The sequence below is a fragment of the Schistocerca americana genome, unplaced genomic scaffold, assembly GCF_021461395.2.
Source record: "Schistocerca americana isolate TAMUIC-IGC-003095 unplaced genomic scaffold, iqSchAmer2.1 HiC_scaffold_1065, whole genome shotgun sequence".
Lineage (NCBI taxonomy): Eukaryota > Metazoa > Arthropoda > Insecta > Orthoptera > Acrididae > Schistocerca > Schistocerca americana.
In genome coordinates, this window is record NW_025725118.1 from 13058 (window position 1) to 29165 (window position 16108).

General features: G+C 55.5%; 36 non-coding genes across 36 annotated transcripts; all 36 read left to right on the top strand.

The window, feature by feature from the left end:
• The first annotated feature begins 544 nt into the window (after positions 1 to 544).
• Trnal-aag lies at positions 545 to 626 on the top strand. The gene has a single exon. It is a non-coding gene; the product is annotated as a tRNA-Leu (tRNA).
• Positions 627 to 706: 80 nt separating this feature from the next.
• On the top strand, positions 707 to 788 carry Trnal-cag. Its single transcript has one exon. It is a non-coding gene; the product is annotated as a tRNA-Leu (tRNA).
• Positions 789 to 1054: 266 nt separating this feature from the next.
• On the top strand, positions 1055 to 1126 carry Trnae-cuc. The gene has a single exon. It is a non-coding gene; the product is annotated as a tRNA-Glu (tRNA).
• Positions 1127 to 1860: 734 nt separating this feature from the next.
• Positions 1861 to 1942, top strand: Trnal-aag. The gene has a single exon. It is a non-coding gene; the product is annotated as a tRNA-Leu (tRNA).
• Positions 1943 to 2022: 80 nt separating this feature from the next.
• Positions 2023 to 2104, top strand: Trnal-cag. Its single transcript has one exon. It is a non-coding gene; the product is annotated as a tRNA-Leu (tRNA).
• Positions 2105 to 2370: 266 nt separating this feature from the next.
• Positions 2371 to 2442, top strand: Trnae-cuc. Its single transcript has one exon. It is a non-coding gene; the product is annotated as a tRNA-Glu (tRNA).
• A 734-nt stretch (positions 2443 to 3176) lies between these two features.
• Trnal-aag lies at positions 3177 to 3258 on the top strand. Its single transcript has one exon. It is a non-coding gene; the product is annotated as a tRNA-Leu (tRNA).
• Positions 3259 to 3338: 80 nt separating this feature from the next.
• Trnal-cag lies at positions 3339 to 3420 on the top strand. The gene has a single exon. It is a non-coding gene; the product is annotated as a tRNA-Leu (tRNA).
• A 266-nt stretch (positions 3421 to 3686) lies between these two features.
• Positions 3687 to 3758, top strand: Trnae-cuc. The gene has a single exon. It is a non-coding gene; the product is annotated as a tRNA-Glu (tRNA).
• A 734-nt stretch (positions 3759 to 4492) lies between these two features.
• On the top strand, positions 4493 to 4574 carry Trnal-aag. The gene has a single exon. It is a non-coding gene; the product is annotated as a tRNA-Leu (tRNA).
• An 80-nt stretch (positions 4575 to 4654) lies between these two features.
• Trnal-cag lies at positions 4655 to 4736 on the top strand. Its single transcript has one exon. It is a non-coding gene; the product is annotated as a tRNA-Leu (tRNA).
• A 266-nt stretch (positions 4737 to 5002) lies between these two features.
• On the top strand, positions 5003 to 5074 carry Trnae-cuc. The gene has a single exon. It is a non-coding gene; the product is annotated as a tRNA-Glu (tRNA).
• Positions 5075 to 5808: 734 nt separating this feature from the next.
• On the top strand, positions 5809 to 5890 carry Trnal-aag. Its single transcript has one exon. It is a non-coding gene; the product is annotated as a tRNA-Leu (tRNA).
• A 79-nt stretch (positions 5891 to 5969) lies between these two features.
• Positions 5970 to 6051, top strand: Trnal-cag. The gene has a single exon. It is a non-coding gene; the product is annotated as a tRNA-Leu (tRNA).
• Positions 6052 to 6317: 266 nt separating this feature from the next.
• Positions 6318 to 6389, top strand: Trnae-cuc. Its single transcript has one exon. It is a non-coding gene; the product is annotated as a tRNA-Glu (tRNA).
• Positions 6390 to 7123: 734 nt separating this feature from the next.
• Trnal-aag lies at positions 7124 to 7205 on the top strand. The gene has a single exon. It is a non-coding gene; the product is annotated as a tRNA-Leu (tRNA).
• Positions 7206 to 7285: 80 nt separating this feature from the next.
• On the top strand, positions 7286 to 7367 carry Trnal-cag. The gene has a single exon. It is a non-coding gene; the product is annotated as a tRNA-Leu (tRNA).
• Positions 7368 to 7633: 266 nt separating this feature from the next.
• Trnae-cuc lies at positions 7634 to 7705 on the top strand. Its single transcript has one exon. It is a non-coding gene; the product is annotated as a tRNA-Glu (tRNA).
• A 734-nt stretch (positions 7706 to 8439) lies between these two features.
• Positions 8440 to 8521, top strand: Trnal-aag. The gene has a single exon. It is a non-coding gene; the product is annotated as a tRNA-Leu (tRNA).
• Positions 8522 to 8601: 80 nt separating this feature from the next.
• On the top strand, positions 8602 to 8683 carry Trnal-cag. Its single transcript has one exon. It is a non-coding gene; the product is annotated as a tRNA-Leu (tRNA).
• A 266-nt stretch (positions 8684 to 8949) lies between these two features.
• Positions 8950 to 9021, top strand: Trnae-cuc. The gene has a single exon. It is a non-coding gene; the product is annotated as a tRNA-Glu (tRNA).
• Positions 9022 to 9755: 734 nt separating this feature from the next.
• On the top strand, positions 9756 to 9837 carry Trnal-aag. Its single transcript has one exon. It is a non-coding gene; the product is annotated as a tRNA-Leu (tRNA).
• An 80-nt stretch (positions 9838 to 9917) lies between these two features.
• Positions 9918 to 9999, top strand: Trnal-cag. The gene has a single exon. It is a non-coding gene; the product is annotated as a tRNA-Leu (tRNA).
• A 266-nt stretch (positions 10000 to 10265) lies between these two features.
• On the top strand, positions 10266 to 10337 carry Trnae-cuc. The gene has a single exon. It is a non-coding gene; the product is annotated as a tRNA-Glu (tRNA).
• Positions 10338 to 11071: 734 nt separating this feature from the next.
• Trnal-aag lies at positions 11072 to 11153 on the top strand. The gene has a single exon. It is a non-coding gene; the product is annotated as a tRNA-Leu (tRNA).
• An 80-nt stretch (positions 11154 to 11233) lies between these two features.
• Positions 11234 to 11315, top strand: Trnal-cag. Its single transcript has one exon. It is a non-coding gene; the product is annotated as a tRNA-Leu (tRNA).
• Positions 11316 to 11581: 266 nt separating this feature from the next.
• On the top strand, positions 11582 to 11653 carry Trnae-cuc. The gene has a single exon. It is a non-coding gene; the product is annotated as a tRNA-Glu (tRNA).
• Positions 11654 to 12387: 734 nt separating this feature from the next.
• On the top strand, positions 12388 to 12469 carry Trnal-aag. The gene has a single exon. It is a non-coding gene; the product is annotated as a tRNA-Leu (tRNA).
• An 80-nt stretch (positions 12470 to 12549) lies between these two features.
• Positions 12550 to 12631, top strand: Trnal-cag. The gene has a single exon. It is a non-coding gene; the product is annotated as a tRNA-Leu (tRNA).
• Positions 12632 to 12897: 266 nt separating this feature from the next.
• Trnae-cuc lies at positions 12898 to 12969 on the top strand. Its single transcript has one exon. It is a non-coding gene; the product is annotated as a tRNA-Glu (tRNA).
• A 734-nt stretch (positions 12970 to 13703) lies between these two features.
• Trnal-aag lies at positions 13704 to 13785 on the top strand. Its single transcript has one exon. It is a non-coding gene; the product is annotated as a tRNA-Leu (tRNA).
• An 80-nt stretch (positions 13786 to 13865) lies between these two features.
• Trnal-cag lies at positions 13866 to 13947 on the top strand. The gene has a single exon. It is a non-coding gene; the product is annotated as a tRNA-Leu (tRNA).
• Positions 13948 to 14213: 266 nt separating this feature from the next.
• Positions 14214 to 14285, top strand: Trnae-cuc. Its single transcript has one exon. It is a non-coding gene; the product is annotated as a tRNA-Glu (tRNA).
• A 734-nt stretch (positions 14286 to 15019) lies between these two features.
• Positions 15020 to 15101, top strand: Trnal-aag. The gene has a single exon. It is a non-coding gene; the product is annotated as a tRNA-Leu (tRNA).
• An 80-nt stretch (positions 15102 to 15181) lies between these two features.
• Positions 15182 to 15263, top strand: Trnal-cag. Its single transcript has one exon. It is a non-coding gene; the product is annotated as a tRNA-Leu (tRNA).
• Positions 15264 to 15529: 266 nt separating this feature from the next.
• Positions 15530 to 15601, top strand: Trnae-cuc. The gene has a single exon. It is a non-coding gene; the product is annotated as a tRNA-Glu (tRNA).
• Positions 15602 to 16108: the final 507 nt, after the last annotated feature.

The following is a 16108-nucleotide window of genomic DNA, read 5'->3' on the forward strand; positions in this document are numbered from 1 at the left end:
TGCCACGGGGGTTGAATGCAGCTAACCACTCTGCTCAGTGTCCATCAGCGCGGGCACGTTCGTTTGCCAGTATACATATAATGGAGACCGCGTCTGACACAGCTGTTGCGAGACACAGTCGGCCGAGCTTTGCTGTGCACAGCCACTTGCAGTCGCGAGAGTTGAATTCCGCGGTGGCTCCGTGGCCGTGATCGTCTAGTGGTCAGGACATTGCGTTGTGACCGCAACAACCCAGGCTCGAATCCGGGTCACGGCACTTTTTAAAGTTCTGCCTTGCTGTCGCTGCAATGACGATAGTGACCCAGTGATTGAAATCACGGTGCCCTCCTGATTTTGTGCTCATGTTCCTCAGGCTGCAGGTGGCACTACCGATTCCTTATAAACACGCGATGCCGCCGCACCAGGGCGCTGGCAGCTGCCTGTGTAGTTAATCTCTATTCGAAAAGGGCAGTCGTTCGAGGTGCGATGTTCGAGCAACCAGTCGCAGCAGATCAGGAAGCTGTGTCGTGCACTGCATTCTACAAATGCCAGGAACACTGGTGTAGGTAGCGTGGCCGAGCGGTCTAAGGCGCTGGTTTAAGGCACCAGTCTCTTCGGAGGCGTGGGTTCGAATCCCACCGCTGCCAATTTTTACTTCTCGTTTTTGTGCCATTGCGGTGTGTTCTCGTGGGGTAGAACGCAGCTCCTGTGACCGCCGCGTCGCGTAGGTAGCGTGGCCGAGCGGTCTAAGGCGCTGGTTTCAGGCACCAGTCTCTTGGGAGGCGTGGGTTCGAATCCCACCGCTGCCAACGTTTTCTGTCTCGAAAACAGGAGTACTGATTTCCCGCGAAGGAAAAAGCGCAGCGTCGGTTTCTTAAACTGTCGTAGCACAGTGGTGCGTGGTGTAACAACAGGATTCACCGGCGCAGTTTGGTCTCATGATTGCTGGCGTTCGTCTCCACGAGATGCGTCCCGAGCATGCCGTTCTACGAAGTGGAAACGTAAATTTTTGCAGTTGTCGTCAAGTAGCGGGTGGGCGCTCGCCGTGTTTGTTGGAGGAGTGCTTGTGTCGTTATCCGGTGTCGTCTAGTGGCTGGGATACCTGGCTCTCGCCCAGGAGGCCTGGGTTCGATTCCCGGCACCGGAAATGCACATTTTATTGCTCCTCTTATGCGACTTGTCCCGACTTAGCTCGACTGACGCTCCGCTGACGCTTGCAGAAAACTACGTAAAATATGATTCGCGGCCACAAGTGACGGCGAGAGAGATGCGACATCTGTCCACCTCTTATCCGGGCACATACCTGCGGTCAACAGACTTGGAGGACTGCAAGACATTGCCACGGGGGTTGAATGCAGCTAACCACTCTGCTCAGTGTCCATCAGCGCGGGCACGTTCGTTTGCCAGTATACATATAATGGAGACCGCGTCTGACACAGCTGTTGCGAGACACAGTCGGCCGAGCTTTGCTGTGCACAGCCACTTGCAGTCGCGAGAGTTGAATTCCGCGGTGGCTCCGTGGCCGTGATCGTCTAGTGGTCAGGACATTGCGTTGTGACCGCAACAACCCAGGCTCGAATCCGGGTCACGGCACTTTTTAAAGTTCTGCCTTGCTGTCGCTGCAATGACGATAGTGACCCAGTGATTGAAATCACGGTGCCCTCCTGATTTTGTGCTCATGTTCCTCAGGCTGCAGGTGGCACTACCGATTCCTTATAAACACGCGATGCCGCCGCACCAGGGCGCTGGCAGCTGCCTGTGTAGTTAATCTCTATTCGAAAAGGGCAGTCGTTCGAGGTGCGATGTTCGAGCAACCAGTCGCAGCAGATCAGGAAGCTGTGTCGTGCACTGCATTCTACAAATGCCAGGAACACTGGTGTAGGTAGCGTGGCCGAGCGGTCTAAGGCGCTGGTTTAAGGCACCAGTCTCTTCGGAGGCGTGGGTTCGAATCCCACCGCTGCCAATTTTTACTTCTCGTTTTTGTGCCATTGCGGTGTGTTCTCGTGGGGTAGAACGCAGCTCCTGTGACCGCCGCGTCGCGTAGGTAGCGTGGCCGAGCGGTCTAAGGCGCTGGTTTCAGGCACCAGTCTCTTGGGAGGCGTGGGTTCGAATCCCACCGCTGCCAACGTTTTCTGTCTCGAAAACAGGAGTACTGATTTCCCGCGAAGGAAAAAGCGCAGCGTCGGTTTCTTAGACTGTCGTAGCACAGTGGTGCGTGGTGTAACAACAGGATTCACCGGCGCAGTTTGGTCTCATGATTGCTGGCGTTCGTCTCCACGAGATGCGTCCCGAGCATGCCGTTCTACGAAGTGGAAACGTAAATTTTTGCAGTTGTCGTCAAGTAGCGGGTGGGCGCTCGCCGTGTTTGTTGGAGGAGTGCTTGTGTCGTTATCCGGTGTCGTCTAGTGGCTGGGATACCTGGCTCTCGCCCAGGAGGCCTGGGTTCGATTCCCGGCACCGGAAATGCACATTTTATTGCTCCTCTTATGCGACTTGTCCCGACTTAGCTCGACTGACGCTCCGCTGACGCTTGCAGGAAACTACGTAAAATATGATTCGCGGCCACAAGTGACGGCGAGAGAGATGCGACATCTGTCCACCTCTTATCCGGGCACATACCTGCGGTCAACAGACTTGGAGGACTGCAAGACATTGCCACGGGGGTTGAATGCAGCTAACCACTCTGCTCAGTGTCCATCAGCGCGGGCACGTTCGTTTGCCAGTATACATATAATGGAGACCGCGTCTGACACAGCTGTTGCGAGACACAGTCGGCCGAGCTTTGCTGTGCACAGCCACTTGCAGTCGCGAGAGTTGAATTCCGCGGTGGTTCCGTGGCCGTGATCGTCTAGTGGTCAGGACATTGCGTTGTGACCGCAACAACCCAGGCTCGAATCCGGGTCACGGCACTTTTTAAAGTTCTGCCTTGCTGTCGCTGCAATGACGATAGTGACCCAGTGATTGAAATCACGGTGCCCTCCTGATTTTGTGCTCATGTTCCTCAGGCTGCAGGTGGCACTACCGATTCCTTATAAACACGCGATGCCGCCGCACCAGGGCGCTGGCAGCTGCCTGTGTAGTTAATCTCTATTCGAAAAGGGCAGTCGTTCGAGGTGCGATGTTCGAGCAACCAGTCGCAGCAGATCAGGAAGCTGTGTCGTGCACTGCATTCTACAAATGCCAGGAACACTGGTGTAGGTAGCGTGGCCGAGCGGTCTAAGGCGCTGGTTTAAGGCACCAGTCTCTTCGGAGGCGTGGGTTCGAATCCCACCGCTGCCAATTTTTACTTCTCGTTTTTGTGCCATTGCGGTGTGTTCTCGTGGGGTAGAACGCAGCTCCTGTGACCGCCGCGTCGCGTAGGTAGCGTGGCCGAGCGGTCTAAGGCGCTGGTTTCAGGCACCAGTCTCTTGGGAGGCGTGGGTTCGAATCCCACCGCTGCCAACGTTTTCTGTCTCGAAAACAGGAGTACTGATTTCCCGCGAAGGAAAAAGCGCAGCGTCGGTTTCTTAGACTGTCGTAGCACAGTGGTGCGTGGTGTAACAACAGGATTCACCGGCGCAGTTTGGTCTCATGATTGCTGGCGTTCGTCTCCACGAGATGCGTCCCGAGCATGCCGTTCTACGAAGTGGAAACGTAAATTTTTGCAGTTGTCGTCAAGTAGCGGGTGGGCGCTCGCCGTGTTTGTTGGAGGAGTGCTTGTGTCGTTATCCGGTGTCGTCTAGTGGCTGGGATACCTGGCTCTCGCCCAGGAGGCCTGGGTTCGATTCCCGGCACCGGAAATGCACATTTTATTGCTCCTCTTATGCGACTTGTCCCGACTTAGCTCGACTGACGCTCCGCTGACGCTTGCAGGAAACTACGTAAAATATGATTCGCGGCCACAAGTGACGGCGAGAGAGATGCGACATCTGTCCACCTCTTATCCGGGCACATACCTGCGGTCAACAGACTTGGAGGACTGCAAGACATTGCCACGGGGGTTGAATGCAGCTAACCACTCTGCTCAGTGTCCATCAGCGCGGGCACGTTCGTTTGCCAGTATACATATAATGGAGACCGCGTCTGACACAGCTGTTGCGAGACACAGTCGGCCGAGCTTTGCTGTGCACAGCCACTTGCAGTCGCGAGAGTTGAATTCCGCGGTGGCTCCGTGGCCGTGATCGTCTAGTGGTCAGGACATTGCGTTGTGACCGCAACAACCCAGGCTCGAATCCGGGTCACGGCACTTTTTAAAGTTCTGCCTTGCTGTCGCTGCAATGACGATAGTGACCCAGTGATTGAAATCACGGTGCCCTCCTGATTTTGTGCTCATGTTCCTCAGGCTGCAGGTGGCACTACCGATTCCTTATAAACACGCGATGCCGCCGCACCAGGGCGCTGGCAGCTGCCTGTGTAGTTAATCTCTATTCGAAAAGGGCAGTCGTTCGAGGTGCGATGTTCGAGCAACCAGTCGCAGCAGATCAGGAAGCTGTGTCGTGCACTGCATTCTACAAATGCCAGGAACACTGGTGTAGGTAGCGTGGCCGAGCGGTCTAAGGCGCTGGTTTAAGGCACCAGTCTCTTCGGAGGCGTGGGTTCGAATCCCACCGCTGCCAATTTTTACTTCTCGTTTTTGTGCCATTGCGGTGTGTTCTCGTGGGGTAGAACGCAGCTCCTGTGACCGCCGCGTCGCGTAGGTAGCGTGGCCGAGCGGTCTAAGGCGCTGGTTTCAGGCACCAGTCTCTTGGGAGGCGTGGGTTCGAATCCCACCGCTGCCAACGTTTTCTGTCTCGAAAACAGGAGCACTGATTTCCCGCGAAGGAAAAAGCGCAGCGTCGGTTTCTTAAACTGTCGTAGCACAGTGGTGCGTGGTGTAACAACAGGATTCACCGGCGCAGTTTGGTCTCATGATTGCTGGCGTTCGTCTCCACGAGATGCGTCCCGAGCATGCCGTTCTACGAAGTGGAAACGTAAATTTTTGCAGTTGTCGTCAAGTAGCGGGTGGGCGCTCGCCGTGTTTGTTGGAGGAGTGCTTGTGTCGTTATCCGGTGTCGTCTAGTGGCTGGGATACCTGGCTCTCGCCCAGGAGGCCTGGGTTCGATTCCCGGTACCGGAAATGCACATTTTATTGCTCCTCTTATGCGACTTGTCCCGACTTAGCTCGACTGACGCTCCGCTGACGCTTGCAGAAAACTACGTAAAATATGATTCGCGGCCACAAGTGACGGCGAGAGAGATGCGACATCTGTCCACCTCTTATCCGGGCACATACCTGCGGTCAACAGACTTGGAGGACTGCAAGACATTGCCACGGGGGTTGAATGCAGCTAACCACTCTGCTCAGTGTCCATCAGCGCGGGCACGTTCGTTTGCCAGTATACATATAATGGAGACCGCGTCTGACACAGCTGTTGCGAGACACAGTCGGCCGAGCTTTGCTGTGCACAGCCACTTGCAGTCGCGAGAGTTGAATTCCGCGGTGGCTCCGTGGCCGTGATCGTCTAGTGGTCAGGACATTGCGTTGTGGCCGCAACAACCCAGGCTCGAATCCGGGGCACGGCACTTTTTAAAGTTCTGCCTTGCTGTCGCTGCAATGACGATAGTGACCCAGTGATTGAAATCACGGTGCCCTCCTGATTTTGTGCTCATGTTCCTCAGGCTGCAGGTGGCACTACCGATTCCTTATAAACACGCGATGCCGCCGCACCAGGGCGCTGGCAGCTGCCTGTGTAGTTAATCTCTATTCGAAAAGGGCAGTCGTTCGAGGTGCGATGTTCGAGCAACCAGTCGCAGCAGATCAGGAAGCTGTGTCGTGCACTGCATTCTACAAATGCCAGGAACACTGGTGTAGGTAGCGTGGCCGAGCGGTCTAAGGCGCTGGTTTAAGGCACCAGTCTCTTCGGAGGCGTGGGTTCGAATCCCACCGCTGCCAATTTTTACTTCTCGTTTTTGTGCCATTGCGGTGTGTTCTCGTGGGGTAGAACGCAGCTCCTGTGACGCCGCGTCGCGTAGGTAGCGTGGCCGAGCGGTCTAAGGCGCTGGTTTCAGGCACCAGTCTCTTGGGAGGCGTGGGTTCGAATCCCACCGCTGCCAACGTTTTCTGTCTCGAAAACAGGAGTACTGATTTCCCGCGAAGGAAAAAGCGCAGCGTCGGTTTCTTAAACTGTCGTAGCACAGTGGTGCGTGGTGTAACAACAGGATTCACCGGCGCAGTTTGGTCTCATGATTGCTGGCGTTCGTCTCCACGAGATGCGTCCCGAGCATGCCGTTCTACGAAGTGGAAACGTAAATTTTTGCAGTTGTCGTCAAGTAGCGGGTGGGCGCTCGCCGTGTTTGTTGGAGGAGTGCTTGTGTCGTTATCCGGTGTCGTCTAGTGGCTGGGATACCTGGCTCTCGCCCAGGAGGCCTGGGTTCGATTCCCGGCACCGGAAATGCACATTTTATTGCTCCTCTTATGCGACTTGTCCCGACTTAGCTCGACTGACGCTCCGCTGACGCTTGCAGAAAACTACGTAAAATATGATTCGCGGCCACAAGTGACGGCGAGAGAGATGCGACATCTGTCCACCTCTTATCCGGGCACATACCTGCGGTCAACAGACTTGGAGGACTGCAAGACATTGCCACGGGGGTTGAATGCAGCTAACCACTCTGCTCAGTGTCCATCAGCGCGGGCACGTTCGTTTGCCAGTATACATATAATGGAGACCGCGTCTGACACAGCTGTTGCGAGACACAGTCGGCCGAGCTTTGCTGTGCACAGCCACTTGCAGTCGCGAGAGTTGAATTCCGCGGTGGCTCCGTGGCCGTGATCGTCTAGTGGTCAGGACATTGCGTTGTGACCGCAACAACCCAGGCTCGAATCCGGGTCACGGCACTTTTTAAAGTTCTGCCTTGCTGTCGCTGCAATGACGATAGTGACCCAGTGATTGAAATCACGGTGCCCTCCTGATTTTGTGCTCATGTTCCTCAGGCTGCAGGTGGCACTACCGATTCCTTATAAACACGCGATGCCGCCGCACCAGGGCGCTGGCAGCTGCCTGTGTAGTTAATCTCTATTCGAAAAGGGCAGTCGTTCGAGGTGCGATGTTCGAGCAACCAGTCGCAGCAGATCAGGAAGCTGTGTCGTGCACTGCATTCTACAAATGCCAGGAACACTGGTGTAGGTAGCGTGGCCGAGCGGTCTAAGGCGCTGGTTTAAGGCACCAGTCTCTTCGGAGGCGTGGGTTCGAATCCCACCGCTGCCAATTTTTACTTCTCGTTTTTGTGCCATTGCGGTGTGTTCTCGTGGGGTAGAACGCAGCTCCTGTGACCGCCGCGTCGCGTAGGTAGCGTGGCCGAGCGGTCTAAGGCGCTGGTTTCAGGCACCAGTCTCTTGGGAGGCGTGGGTTCGAATCCCACCGCTGCCAACGTTTTCTGTCTCGAAAACAGGAGTACTGATTTCCCGCGAAGGAAAAAGCGCAGCGTCGGTTTCTTAAACTGTCGTAGCACAGTGGTGCGTGGTGTAACAACAGGATTCACCGGCGCAGTTTGGTCTCATGATTGCTGGCGTTCGTCTCCACGAGATGCGTCCCGAGCATGCCGTTCTACGAAGTGGAAACGTAAATTTTTGCAGTTGTCGTCAAGTAGCGGGTGGGCGCTCGCCGTGTTTGTTGGAGGAGTGCTTGTGTCGTTATCCGGTGTCGTCTAGTGGCTGGGATACCTGGCTCTCGCCCAGGAGGCCTGGGTTCGATTCCCGGCACCGGAAATGCACATTTTATTGCTCCTCTTATGCGACTTGTCCCGACTTAGCTCGACTGACGCTCCGCTGACGCTTGCAGAAAACTACGTAAAATATGATTCGCGGCCACAAGTGACGGCGAGAGAGATGCGACATCTGTCCACCTCTTATCCGGGCACATACCTGCGGTCAACAGACTTGGAGGACTGCAAGACATTGCCACGGGGGTTGAATGCAGCTAACCACTCTGCTCAGTGTCCATCAGCGCGGGCACGTTCGTTTGCCAGTATACATATAATGGAGACCGCGTCTGACACAGCTGTTGCGAGACACAGTCGGCCGAGCTTTGCTGTGCACAGCCACTTGCAGTCGCGAGAGTTGAATTCCGCGGTGGCTCCGTGGCCGTGATCGTCTAGTGGTCAGGACATTGCGTTGTGACCGCAACAACCCAGGCTCGAATCCGGGTCACGGCACTTTTTAAAGTTCTGCCTTGCTGTCGCTGCAATGACGATAGTGACCCAGTGATTGAAATCACGGTGCCCTCCTGATTTTGTGCTCATGTTCCTCAGGCTGCAGGTGGCACTACCGATTCCTTATAAACACGCGATGCCGCCGCACCAGGGCGCTGGCAGCTGCCTGTGTAGTTAATCTCTATTCGAAAAGGGCAGTCGTTCGAGGTGCGATGTTCGAGCAACCAGTCGCAGCAGATCAGGAAGCTGTGTCGTGCACTGCATTCTACAAATGCCAGGAACACTGGTGTAGGTAGCGTGGCCGAGCGGTCTAAGGCGCTGGTTTAAGGCACCAGTCTCTTCGGAGGCGTGGGTTCGAATCCCACCGCTGCCAATTTTTACTTCTCGTTTTTGTGCCATTGCGGTGTGTTCTCGTGGGGTAGAACGCAGCTCCTGTGACCGCCGCGTCGCGTAGGTAGCGTGGCCGAGCGGTCTAAGGCGCTGGTTTCAGGCACCAGTCTCTTGGGAGGCGTGGGTTCGAATCCCACCGCTGCCAACGTTTTCTGTCTCGAAAACAGGAGCACTGATTTCCCGCGAAGGAAAAAGCGCAGCGTCGGTTTCTTAAACTGTCGTAGCACAGTGGTGCGTGGTGTAACAACAGGATTCACCGGCGCAGTTTGGTCTCATGATTGCTGGCGTTCGTCTCCACGAGATGCGTCCCGAGCATGCCGTTCTACGAAGTGGAAACGTAAATTTTTGCAGTTGTCGTCAAGTAGCGGGTGGGCGCTCGCCGTGTTTGTTGGAGGAGTGCTTGTGTCGTTATCCGGTGTCGTCTAGTGGCTGGGATACCTGGCTCTCGCCCAGGAGGCCTGGGTTCGATTCCCGGTACCGGAAATGCACATTTTATTGCTCCTCTTATGCGACTTGTCCCGACTTAGCTCGACTGACGCTCCGCTGACGCTTGCAGAAAACTACGTAAAATATGATTCGCGGCCACAAGTGACGGCGAGAGAGATGCGACATCTGTCCACCTCTTATCCGGGCACATACCTGCGGTCAACAGACTTGGAGGACTGCAAGACATTGCCACGGGGGTTGAATGCAGCTAACCACTCTGCTCAGTGTCCATCAGCGCGGGCACGTTCGTTTGCCAGTATACATATAATGGAGACCGCGTCTGACACAGCTGTTGCGAGACACAGTCGGCCGAGCTTTGCTGTGCACAGCCACTTGCAGTCGCGAGAGTTGAATTCCGCGGTGGCTCCGTGGCCGTGATCGTCTAGTGGTCAGGACATTGCGTTGTGGCCGCAACAACCCAGGCTCGAATCCGGGGCACGGCACTTTTTAAAGTTCTGCCTTGCTGTCGCTGCAATGACGATAGTGACCCAGTGATTGAAATCACGGTGCCCTCCTGATTTTGTGCTCATGTTCCTCAGGCTGCAGGTGGCACTACCGATTCCTTATAAACACGCGATGCCGCCGCACCAGGGCGCTGGCAGCTGCCTGTGTAGTTAATCTCTATTCGAAAAGGGCAGTCGTTCGAGGTGCGATGTTCGAGCAACCAGTCGCAGCAGATCAGGAAGCTGTGTCGTGCACTGCATTCTACAAATGCCAGGAACACTGGTGTAGGTAGCGTGGCCGAGCGGTCTAAGGCGCTGGTTTAAGGCACCAGTCTCTTCGGAGGCGTGGGTTCGAATCCCACCGCTGCCAATTTTTACTTCTCGTTTTTGTGCCATTGCGGTGTGTTCTCGTGGGGTAGAACGCAGCTCCTGTGACCGCCGCGTCGCGTAGGTAGCGTGGCCGAGCAGTCTAAGGCGCTGGTTTCAGGCACCAGTCTCTTGGGAGGCGTGGGTTCGAATCCCACCGCTGCCAACGTTTTCTGTCTCGAAAACAGGAGCACTGATTTCCCGCGAAGGAAAAAGCGCAGCGTCGGTTTCTTAAACTGTCGTAGCACAGTGGTGCGTGGTGTAACAACAGGATTCACCGGCGCAGTTTGGTCTCATGATTGCTGGCGTTCGTCTCCACGAGATGCGTCCCGAGCATGCCGTTCTACGAAGTGGAAACGTAAATTTTTGCAGTTGTCGTCAAGTAGCGGGTGGGCGCTCGCCGTGTTTGTTGGAGGAGTGCTTGTGTCGTTATCCGGTGTCGTCTAGTGGCTGGGATACCTGGCTCTCGCCCAGGAGGCCTGGGTTCGATTCCCGGTACCGGAAATGCACATTTTATTGCTCCTCTTATGCGACTTGTCCCGACTTAGCTCGACTGACGCTCCGCTGACGCTTGCAGAAAACTACGTAAAATATGATTCGCGGCCACAAGTGACGGCGAGAGAGATGCGACATCTGTCCACCTCTTATCCGGGCACATACCTGCGGTCAACAGACTTGGAGGACTGCAAGACATTGCCACGGGGGTTGAATGCAGCTAACCACTCTGCTCAGTGTCCATCAGCGCGGGCACGTTCGTTTGCCAGTATACATATAATGGAGACCGCGTCTGACACAGCTGTTGCGAGACACAGTCGGCCGAGCTTTGCTGTGCACAGCCACTTGCAGTCGCGAGAGTTGAATTCCGCGGTGGCTCCGTGGCCGTGATCGTCTAGTGGTCAGGACATTGCGTTGTGGCCGCAACAACCCAGGCTCGAATCCGGGGCACGGCACTTTTTAAAGTTCTGCCTTGCTGTCGCTGCAATGACGATAGTGACCCAGTGATTGAAATCACGGTGCCCTCCTGATTTTGTGCTCATGTTCCTCAGGCTGCAGGTGGCACTACCGATTCCTTATAAACACGCGATGCCGCCGCACCAGGGCGCTGGCAGCTGCCTGTGTAGTTAATCTCTATTCGAAAAGGGCAGTCGTTCGAGGTGCGATGTTCGAGCAACCAGTCGCAGCAGATCAGGAAGCTGTGTCGTGCACTGCATTCTACAAATGCCAGGAACAATGGTGTAGGTAGCGTGGCCGAGCGGTCTAAGGCGCTGGTTTAAGGCACCAGTCTCTTCGGAGGCGTGGGTTCGAATCCCACCGCTGCCAATTTTTACTTCTCGTTTTTGTGCCATTGCGGTGTGTTCTCGTGGGGTAGAACGCAGCTCCTGTGACCGCCGCGTCGCGTAGGTAGCGTGGCCGAGCGGTCTAAGGCGCTGGTTTCAGGCACCAGTCTCTTGGGAGGCGTGGGTTCGAATCCCACCGCTGCCAACGTTTTCTGTCTCGAAAACAGGAGTACTGATTTCCCGCGAAGGAAAAAGCGCAGCGTCGGTTTCTTAAACTGTCGTAGCACAGTGGTGCGTGGTGTAACAACAGGATTCACCGGCGCAGTTTGGTCTCATGATTGCTGGCGTTCGTCTCCACGAGATGCGTCCCGAGCATGCCGTTCTACGAAGTGGAAACGTAAATTTTTGCAGTTGTCGTCAAGTAGCGGGTGGGCGCTCGCCGTGTTTGTTGGAGGAGTGCTTGTGTCGTTATCCGGTGTCGTCTAGTGGCTGGGATACCTGGCTCTCGCCCAGGAGGCCTGGGTTCGATTCCCGGCACCGGAAATGCACATTTTATTGCTCCTCTTATGCGACTTGTCCCGACTTAGCTCGACTGACGCTCCGCTGACGCTTGCAGAAAACTACGTAAAATATGATTCGCGGCCACAAGTGACGGCGAGAGAGATGCGACATCTGTCCACCTCTTATCCGGGCACATACCTGCGGTCAACAGACTTGGAGGACTGCAAGACATTGCCACGGGGGTTGAATGCAGCTAACCACTCTGCTCAGTGTCCATCAGCGCGGGCACGTTCGTTTGCCAGTATACATATAATGGAGACCGCGTCTGACACAGCTGTTGCGAGACACAGTCGGCCGAGCTTTGCTGTGCACAGCCACTTGCAGTCGCGAGAGTTGAATTCCGCGGTGGCTCCGTGGCCGTGATCGTCTAGTGGTCAGGACATTGCGTTGTGGCCGCAACAACCCAGGCTCGAATCCGGGGCACGGCACTTTTTAAAGTTCTGCCTTGCTGTCGCTGCAATGACGATAGTGACCCAGTGATTGAAATCACGGTGCCCTCCTGATTTTGTGCTCATGTTCCTCAGGCTGCAGGTGGCACTACCGATTCCTTATAAACACGCGATGCCGCCGCACCAGGGCGCTGGCAGCTGCCTGTGTAGTTAATCTCTATTCGAAAAGGGCAGTCGTTCGAGGTGCGATGTTCGAGCAACCAGTCGCAGCAGATCAGGAAGCTGTGTCGTGCACTGCATTCTACAAATGCCAGGAACACTGGTGTAGGTAGCGTGGCCGAGCGGTCTAAGGCGCTGGTTTAAGGCACCAGTCTCTTCGGAGGCGTGGGTTCGAATCCCACCGCTGCCAATTTTTACTTCTCGTTTTTGTGCCATTGCGGTGTGTTCTCGTGGGGTAGAACGCAGCTCCTGTGACCGCCGCGTCGCGTAGGTAGCGTGGCCGAGCAGTCTAAGGCGCTGGTTTCAGGCACCAGTCTCTTGGGAGGCGTGGGTTCGAATCCCACCGCTGCCAACGTTTTCTGTCTCGAAAACAGGAGCACTGATTTCCCGCGAAGGAAAAAGCGCAGCGTCGGTTTCTTAAACTGTCGTAGCACAGTGGTGCGTGGTGTAACAACAGGATTCACCGGCGCAGTTTGGTCTCATGATTGCTGGCGTTCGTCTCCACGAGATGCGTCCCGAGCATGCCGTTCTACGAAGTGGAAACGTAAATTTTTGCAGTTGTCGTCAAGTAGCGGGTGGGCGCTCGCCGTGTTTGTTGGAGGAGTGCTTGTGTCGTTATCCGGTGTCGTCTAGTGGCTGGGATACCTGGCTCTCGCCCAGGAGGCCTGGGTTCGATTCCCGGTACCGGAAATGCACATTTTATTGCTCCTCTTATGCGACTTGTCCCGACTTAGCTCGACTGACGCTCCGCTGACGCTTGCAGAAAACTACGTAAAATATGATTCGCGGCCACAAGTGACGGCGAGAGAGATGCGACATCTGTCCACCTCTTATCCGGGCACATACCTGCGGTCAACAGACTTGGAGGACTGCAAGACATTGCCACGGGGGTTGAATGCAGCTAACCACTCTGCTCAGTGTCCATCAGCGCGGGCACGTTCGTTTGCCAGTATACATATAATGGAGACCGCGTCTGACACAGCTGTTGCGAGACACAGTCGGCCGAGCTTTGCTGTGCACAGCCACTTGCAGTCGCGAGAGTTGAATTCCGCGGTGGCTCCGTGGCCGTGATCGTCTAGTGGTCAGGACATTGCGTTGTGGCCGCAACAACCCAGGCTCGAATCCGGGGCACGGCACTTTTTAAAGTTCTGCCTTGCTGTCGCTGCAATGACGATAGTGACCCAGTGATTGAAATCACGGTGCCCTCCTGATTTTGTGCTCATGTTCCTCAGGCTGCAGGTGGCACTACCGATTCCTTATAAACACGCGATGCCGCCGCACCAGGGCGCTGGCAGCTGCCTGTGTAGTTAATCTCTATTCGAAAAGGGCAGTCGTTCGAGGTGCGATGTTCGAGCAACCAGTCGCAGCAGATCAGGAAGCTGTGTCGTGCACTGCATTCTACAAATGCCAGGAACACTGGTGTAGGTAGCGTGGCCGAGCGGTCTAAGGCGCTGGTTTAAGGCACCAGTCTCTTCGGAGGCGTGGGTTCGAATCCCACCGCTGCCAATTTTTACTTCTCGTTTTTGTGCCATTGCGGTGTGTTCTCGTGGGGTAGAACGCAGCTCCTGTGACCGCCGCGTCGCGTAGGTAGCGTGGCCGAGCGGTCTAAGGCGCTGGTTTCAGGCACCAGTCTCTTGGGAGGCGTGGGTTCGAATCCCACCGCTGCCAACGTTTTCTGTCTCGAAAACAGGAGTACTGATTTCCCGCGAAGGAAAAAGCGCAGCGTCGGTTTCTTAAACTGTCGTAGCACAGTGGTGCGTGGTGTAACAACAGGATTCACCGGCGCAGTTTGGTCTCATGATTGCTGGCGTTCGTCTCCACGAGATGCGTCCCGAGCATGCCGTTCTACGAAGTGGAAACGTAAATTTTTGCAGTTGTCGTCAAGTAGCGGGTGGGCGCTCGCCGTGTTTGTTGGAGGAGTGCTTGTGTCGTTATCCGGTGTCGTCTAGTGGCTGGGATACCTGGCTCTCGCCCAGGAGGCCTGGGTTCGATTCCCGGCACCGGAAATGCACATTTTATTGCTCCTCTTATGCGACTTGTCCCGACTTAGCTCGACTGACGCTCCGCTGACGCTTGCAGAAAACTACGTAAAATATGATTCGCGGCCACAAGTGACGGCGAGAGAGATGCGACATCTGTCCACCTCTTATCCGGGCACATACCTGCGGTCAACAGACTTGGAGGACTGCAAGACATTGCCACGGGGGTTGAATGCAGCTAACCACTCTGCTCAGTGTCCATCAGCGCGGGCACGTTCGTTTGCCAGTATACATATAATGGAGACCGCGTCTGACACAGCTGTTGCGAGACACAGTCGGCCGAGCTTTGCTGTGCACAGCCACTTGCAGTCGCGAGAGTTGAATTCCGCGGTGGCTCCGTGGCCGTGATCGTCTAGTGGTCAGGACATTGCGTTGTGACCGCAACAACCCAGGCTCGAATCCGGGTCACGGCACTTTTTAAAGTTCTGCCTTGCTGTCGCTGCAATGACGATAGTGACCCAGTGATTGAAATCACGGTGCCCTCCTGATTTTGTGCTCATGTTCCTCAGGCTGCAGGTGGCACTACCGATTCCTTATAAACACGCGATGCCGCCGCACCAGGGCGCTGGCAGCTGCCTGTGTAGTTAATCTCTATTCGAAAAGGGCAGTCGTTCGAGGTGCGATGTTCGAGCAACCAGTCGCAGCAGATCAGGAAGCTGTGTCGTGCACTGCATTCTACAAATGCCAGGAACACTGGTGTAGGTAGCGTGGCCGAGCGGTCTAAGGCGCTGGTTTAAGGCACCAGTCTCTTCGGAGGCGTGGGTTCGAATCCCACCGCTGCCAATTTTTACTTCTCGTTTTTGTGCCATTGCGGTGTGTTCTCGTGGGGTAGAACGCAGCTCCTGTGACCGCCGCGTCGCGTAGGTAGCGTGGCCGAGCGGTCTAAGGCGCTGGTTTCAGGCACCAGTCTCTTGGGAGGCGTGGGTTCGAATCCCACCGCTGCCAACGTTTTCTGTCTCGAAAACAGGAGCACTGATTTCCCGCGAAGGAAAAAGCGCAGCGTCGGTTTCTTAAACTGTCGTAGCACAGTGGTGCGTGGTGTAACAACAGGATTCACCGGCGCAGTTTGGTCTCATGATTGCTGGCGTTCGTCTCCACGAGATGCGTCCCGAGCATGCCGTTCTACGAAGTGGAAACGTAAATTTTTGCAGTTGTCGTCAAGTAGCGGGTGGGCGCTCGCCGTGTTTGTTGGAGGAGTGCTTGTGTCGTTATCCGGTGTCGTCTAGTGGCTGGGATACCTGGCTCTCGCCCAGGAGGCCTGGGTTCGATTCCCGGTACCGGAAATGCACATTTTATTGCTCCTCTTATGCGACTTGTCCCGACTTAGCTCGACTGACGCTCCGCTGACGCTTGCAGAAAACTACGTAAAATATGATTCGCGGCCACAAGTGACGGCGAGAGAGATGCGACATCTGTCCACCTCTTATCCGGGCACATACCTGCGGTCAACAGACTTGGAGGACTGCAAGACATTGCCACGGGGGTTGAATGCAGCTAACCACTCTGCTCAGTGTCCATCAGCGCGGGCACGTTCGTTTGCCAGTATACATATAATGGAGACCGCGTCTGACACAGCTGTTGCGAGACACAGTCGGCCGAGCTTTGCTGTGCACAGCCACTTGCAGTCGCGAGAGTTGAATTCCGCGGTGGCTCCGTGGCCGTGATCGTCTAGTGGTCAGGACATTGCGTTGTGGCCGCAACAACCCAGGCTCGAATCCGGGGCACGGCACTTTTTAAAGTTCTGCCTTGCTGTCGCTGCAATGACGATAGTGACCCAGTGATTGAAATCA